This window comes from Elephantulus edwardii, unplaced genomic scaffold, assembly GCF_000299155.1.
Source record: "Elephantulus edwardii isolate Elephantulus edwardi_28Jun2011 unplaced genomic scaffold, EleEdw1.0 scaffold00218, whole genome shotgun sequence".
Classification (NCBI taxonomy): domain Eukaryota; kingdom Metazoa; phylum Chordata; class Mammalia; order Macroscelidea; family Macroscelididae; genus Elephantulus; species Elephantulus edwardii.
The window spans coordinates 4249362-4254391 of record NW_006399968.1 but is presented as its reverse complement, the minus strand read 5'-3'; positions in this window follow the sequence as shown (position 1 = coordinate 4254391).

Sequence of the window (5030 nt, the reverse complement as noted above, 5' to 3'; positions counted from 1 at the left end):
GTTTCATCCTTTTGGATCCAGAAGTAAAATAAGCATGGAAAATACTGTATTCTATGACAAATGATCATTTTAAGTAGTATATTTTATTTGTTAAGAAGCTTTGTTGGGGACACTTACCATATAGACCACTGCACATCGGGTCACAGTGGCAGGACTGGCCTGAGAAAGGCTGTCTGTTTCAAAAATGACTCTTACTTGATCGGGTAAAGCTATTTTCTCACTGTTTGCAAGAAATACTGTTCTAGTGTCATCTAGCATGGGGTTCAGATTTTCCACCCACAACGTATCCACTGGACCATCAAATACAATCCACTGCCAATTGAATTCTGGAGAGAAAAAGGTTTTCAAGGCAACTGAGAATAATTACATCACAATTTTAAACATATTGCATTTTATTTATTTCATCTATGGGAGATGGAAATTATCCCTTGGAACACATAGGAGTGAGTGTGTTAAATGTTATTGTCTTTGTTAGGTGCCATCGAGTTGAGTACAATTCATTGCGACCCTATGAACAAATCTGAACCCTGTTCTATTCTGCACCATCTTCACACTTCCTGACTACAAAAACCCACTGCAGCAGTCATCGTGTCAATCCACCTGCTTTAGGGTCTTCCTTTCCTTCACCCACCCTCTACCCTTCCCAGCATTATGTCCCTCTCCAAGGAATAGCTTCTCCGAACAATATGTCCAAAGTATGTGAAGCGAAGCCTCATCATTCTTGCCTCCCAAGAACACTTTAGCGGCACCTTCTCCAAGACATATCTGTTTGTTCTCTTGGCCGTCACGGGAAGTTCAGTGTTCTTCTCCAAAACCAGAGCTCAAAGGTGTTAATTCTTTTCATTTCATTCTTATTCATTGTCCAGTTCTCAGATGCATAGCAAATGATGACCTAAATCAAACACACCTTAGTTCTCAAACTGACATTACTACGCCTCAATAATTTGGAGAGGTCCCTAACTGCAGGTTTTCTCAGTGCAATGCATTTCCTTATTTTCTGATTGCTGGAACTAAGGGCATTGATTGTGGATCCAAGCTGTTGACAGTTTCAGTCTCCTCTTCATCCATTATGCTGCTGCTGCCTATAGGTTCAATGGTAAGAATCTTTGTTTTCTTGACATTGAGATGCGATCATACTGAAGGATGCAGTCCTTGATCTTCTGCAACAAGTGCTTCAAATCTTCCTCATTTTCAGCAAGCAAGGTTGTGTCATCTGTATAATGCAGGTTGAGGGGTCTCCCTCCAATCTTGCTGCTACACTCCTCTGCATAGAGTCCAGCTTCTCGGATAATTTGCTCAGCATACAGACTGAATAGATATAGAGGGAGAATACAACCCTGACACACTCCCTTTCTCAACTTTAAAACATGCAGTGTTCCCCTGCTCTGTTTATACAACAGCCTCCTGGGCCAGCTATAGGTTTTTCATAACCACAATTAAGTGCTCTGGGACCCTCATTCCTCTCAATATCAGCCACAGGTTGTTACGATCCACATAGTAAAATGCCTTTTCATTGTCAATAAAGCAGAAGTAGACATTCTTCTGGTATTCTTTACTTTCATTCAGGTTACATTTAATATCGACAATGATATCCCTGGTGCCATGGCCTTTTCTAAATCCTACTTAAAATTCCAGCAGTTCCCTATCAATGTACTGTTCTAGCCATTTTAAAATGATCTTCAACAGTAAAATGTACTCTCCAGTATTTAGTATGGATAAACATTCATATTATCCCTCTAAGCAATGTTTGTTTAGATATTCTTAGATTGCTGATTGTATTATCTGTGAAAATCTAGGTAAAAGAAAGACCTGTGATTTCTCTTTCAATTTATTAACTTGTTGCTTCCACACAGGAATATTTCTGGAGAGGCTGCCATCAGGAAACAGCAGAGAAGAACAGATGTCCCTTTGAGGACATCTATTAGAGTTTAGGGAGCTCTGGTGGCCAAGAGATAAGGAATTGCATTGGGAACCCAAAGGCAGGCAGTTCAAGTCAGCCATCAGCTAGGTGGAGAAAAAAATGAGCAGTCAATTCCCAAGTGTCTTACTGCCTCTGAATACCCAAGGAGGGTCAGCTATAAGGTGGTCCTGATTTGACAGTACACCACAATAGATAAAAATTTAACGTGTCATGTCAGTAACCTATTTAATTATCTTTGCACATTCTACACTCACATTGCTCCATGAATTTTTTTTTAAATCTATGGGGCCACGATGAGAGATATGAATGGGTCTCTACTTGGGCAGAGAATAGATAATCTGCAGGAAAGTCATTGAAAATCCTCAAATCCATTGCTGTCTGGTTGGAATTAACTTATAGGTGACCCTGCAGTAGGTCTTTGATTGGGTTTTGAGGCTGTAAAGCGCACAGGAGGAAATGACTCATCTTTCTCCTGCTGATGGATTTAAACCTCCTTCAAGCCTTGGCCTTTGAGCTAGTAATGCAGCTCTCTACAGACTATCCCACCAGAGCCCCTGCATGCACACAATGTATTTTGACTATAAGAGTAGAGGCCACATTTACTCAGAATTTCTCTTTTACATTAATTAATCATAATCATTGACTTTAATGACAACACTTACTCTGATTTTCTTGAATTGTAATATCTTCCTCAGGCTCCTTCTCAAAAATATTGTCACCCATTTCTGGTGTATTAGTGGAATCAAGTTTGAAAACCTAAAATATGAAACCAATAGTTTTTAAACTTTTATTTGCTGTTTGAATGGTAGGACAGGATATGTTTTGTAGCTGAAAGAAAAACACAAAAGCAACATAGTCTTTGACCTTGATATTTTTTCTGACAGCTCTTCTTGTTGAATAAATATCAATTATTATAATTCTATCTTGACGTTTTTGTTTGGTTCCTTTTTAAAATTTATATCTAGATTGATGGTCTCATTTTACTGATGCATTGCTTTCCTGATTTTCTTTAGTTATTCAGTTATGCTTTCCTAGGGCTTTGAACACATTTAGAATTATTGTTAAAATATCTTTATTTAAAGAAATAAATATTTGTTTTGGACTTATTGGTTTGGCTTAATGGTGACTATTTTAAAAGACCGTCCTTTCCTGTTTCTTTGTATCACACTATTTCTTTACTTCAAATGCAAAGAGAGCAAAGACTATAGTCAAAGATTAAGGCTGGTGTAATAGACATAAAAATAAGATCCAGTTATATGGGGATCTATAAGGGATTCTTTGTTGTTGTTGTTATGTGCTGTCAAGTCAGAACTATCTCCCAGATAACCCTTCAGCAGGTTTACAAAGGCTGTAAATGGAGCAGCTGGAATACTTGAACCATATTTGAACCATGTTCTCCATGGGAGGAAGATGGGCAATTTCTCTCAACTTATTCATAACCTCTGAAAACTCCCTGGAAGGTCAGCTGTTGGTCAGTTCTAACTCAATGGCACATAACAGCAGTAAGATATAAACTGAAAATTGAAAAACAGAAATATATTAATAAATTTTTTAGAAATGTTATTGTATAGAAATAATAAGTGAAGGATACTTATAATGGTTATACTAGTATTGTTGTTGTTAAGTGCTGTCAAATTGCAGGCAACTCATAGCGACCCTATGAATGAAGTCCTGAACACTTCCTGTATAACTTACTTCCTTTCTCCAGGTTTATAGGGTTTCCAGAAGCAAGCTATTGTGGAAGTGGATGCCACTCCTGCTTCCAAGCTTGTTTTAATCAGGGAGCTTCACCAAACACTGTCCACCATGGGTAACAGTATTCAGCTTCACAGCAACCACAAGTTACCTCTTACAGCAAGTGGACATGCCAGAGTTACACAACCTGATTAGACAAAATTTAAATTAAAAAAAATGGAAAGCCTGCGTATTATGATGTGACAAATCTTGAATTTGATTTCTCCCCCTTCCTCAAGGCTTGCTTAGAGTTGTTTGGTCTTTAATGTTAAAGCCTACAGCAGTCTACTTATGTTCTATTTTTGCCAAGAATGTTTTCTGATCATTTTTTTCCCTTTTTTTTTTAAATTTAGGTTGTTTATTTTTCATTTCAATGAACATCTACAGAGATTTTGGGATTCCATTCATTCATTGTTGCACCCTTCTCCGCCCCCCCCCCCCCCCCCCCCGTTTGCTCCTCTCCTTGAAAAGCAAAAGAAAAACTCCCTCATTGGTACACAATCCACCCCCCCCCGCACCTCCCCAAACCCCACCCCTTACCCCCAAATATGATCCACTCTGCAACCCTCATTGCATACTCCTACGATAAAAATAATGCCCTGAAATATAATACTTTTTCCGATCATTTGTGGACAGTAAAGTCTCCGCTGCTTACCCTGTATACAGCTAATGTTTTATGCGAACTTTCTTTAATGCCTGGTGACAAAGGGAACCTCTACCAGTCTTTGCATGTGGCAGGCTGTCAGGACATCACTTCAGTATTTAACCACGTTTACCCTGGGCTTAGATGTCAGCCTGTGGTTAGAGAATGGGGTCTTTCCAGGGGTATTCTGAGCATTCATCCTGCCCTCACCATTCATGTTTCTTTCTCATTTCCCTATATACAGAGCAGTTTTGTGCACCTTGGTTTCCTAAGGAATCTCTCCCTGTTTTTTCCTCCTAGTCCTTAGGCTCCAGTTGTACGCCTTAATCACACTGTTTATCTATAAGGGTCTCAGATAACTTTGAGAATTGCCTCATGTTTTTCGTCCTGAATGAGCTCGAGTATATCAGAGACCGTGAGGACGGCACAGGATAGGGCAGGTTCAGAGCTGTCGTTCATAAGGTTACTGTGAGTCATAATCCACATTAACATCAATGAGCTCTGAGACAGGCAGGCTGTACAGAGAAGACTGTCTGGTCCACTCCTTCATTTGATCTTCAGACAGACTCACAGAAACACGGACATGATTTATGAAGAACGTTTGTTTTGATCCCTCTGAAATCAGAGACCAGGATCCCTCCATTGCTTTAAAATAACCACCAATCTGAAGATGAGGTGAAGGGCAAACATAAAAATCCAGACACTTTCTATTTAGAAGGCCTCTGTTTCTTG